Source organism: Hipposideros armiger, unplaced genomic scaffold (assembly GCF_001890085.2).
Source record: "Hipposideros armiger isolate ML-2016 unplaced genomic scaffold, ASM189008v1 scaffold_238, whole genome shotgun sequence".
Lineage (NCBI taxonomy): Eukaryota > Metazoa > Chordata > Mammalia > Chiroptera > Hipposideridae > Hipposideros > Hipposideros armiger.
The window spans coordinates 2,016,826-2,017,948 of record NW_017731588.1 but is presented as its reverse complement, the minus strand read 5'-3'; the positions used below and the strand labels follow the sequence as shown (position 1 = coordinate 2,017,948).

General features: G+C 34.2%; 1 protein-coding gene across 11 annotated transcripts in view; it reads right to left on the bottom strand.

Annotated features, from left to right (window-relative positions):
- The window catches only part of NCOA6 (nuclear receptor coactivator 6), a 112,678-nt gene that overhangs the window by 94,627 nt on the left and 16,928 nt on the right, over positions 1-1,123 (bottom strand). For 9 of the 11 annotated variants that reach the window (XM_019655177.1, XM_019655180.1, XM_019655183.1 and 6 more), the window contains exon 2: positions 646-723. The exons of the other annotated variants lie outside the window; for them this stretch is intronic. The gene's annotated coding sequence lies outside the window, so the exon portion shown is untranslated. The remainder of the gene's footprint in view (positions 1-645; positions 724-1,123) is intronic. 11 annotated transcript variants of the gene reach the window in all.

Below are 1,123 nucleotides of genomic sequence, written 5' to 3'. Positions count from 1 at the left end.
GGAGAAGGGAGGGAGACACAGGCAGGCATCAGTGGTTTGGCCAAGCTCCATAGGTGATCTGAATGTGAAGACAAGTTTGGGGAATCACTGAGCTCGAGTTTTTATCTGTCTGAGTAAACATGAAGTTTATTTCTGGTGATGAGAGAGGTATACAGATGAATAAAAAAAATTAAAAGAATATATACACTTGCCCTCCTCTGAATCAGAGATTTGCAAGGTAGCTTTGATTTTTTTCCCCAATGTTATGAATTCTGAGAACATCAGAAAGAGGGCCAAATAAATATTTTCCTTCTTGGATTTATCCATGCCTCTATTCCCCTCCAGAATCATGGACAACTGAGATACTGATCTTTTCATCTTTTCTTGGTACTTTCCATTAACCAATAAAGAGCTCTTCCATATTATATACATCCAACATAACTAATAAAGACATGACTCAACTACTTTTCTATTAAGCAGATCCTAATTCAGTCACTTTGGGTCCAATCCAAATACAGCTTGCTAATGTAAAATACTCTACAGACATTGAGATCAAAATTCCTTCTTTTTTAAAAAGTAAAGTCTATTTCTAATTCAATCCTTTAAGTAGAAACAAAGTCTTTAAATAAATCAAACTTGCATTTGTGTTTTATAGAATCAACAGACCTGTTTAAGAACTCTCTGACCACTCTCATAAAAGATAGTTAAAGGTTCAGTAGGACCCCTCTCCATTCCATCCAGGACCTAAACAGAAAAGAAAAAGAGCAAAGAGGAAGAAGATAGACATCAGAAGAAAAGACTAAATCTATTAAGTCCAATCAACCTATTCAAAAGTAAGTTTTTGTGACTGCCCAAATTCGTTCCTACCACTGTTTCTGCTAATTTCACTCTAGAAAGAGTTGTAAAAGACATGAGATTATCTACAGTCTCAAATCTAGGGTTTTTTTTTTCTTTTTGTTTTTAAACAAGGAAAGCTTATCATAATCACCAAGGAAGATTTCTCAAAATACATTAGTAGTGATTACACTAGGGTGTTCATTTTATAATTCATTACCCTTATGATTTGTGCACATTGCATTATGTATGTCACACTTCAATTAACAAATATTAAAAAACAGATACAGTTGTCCTAAGCAGAACCCCT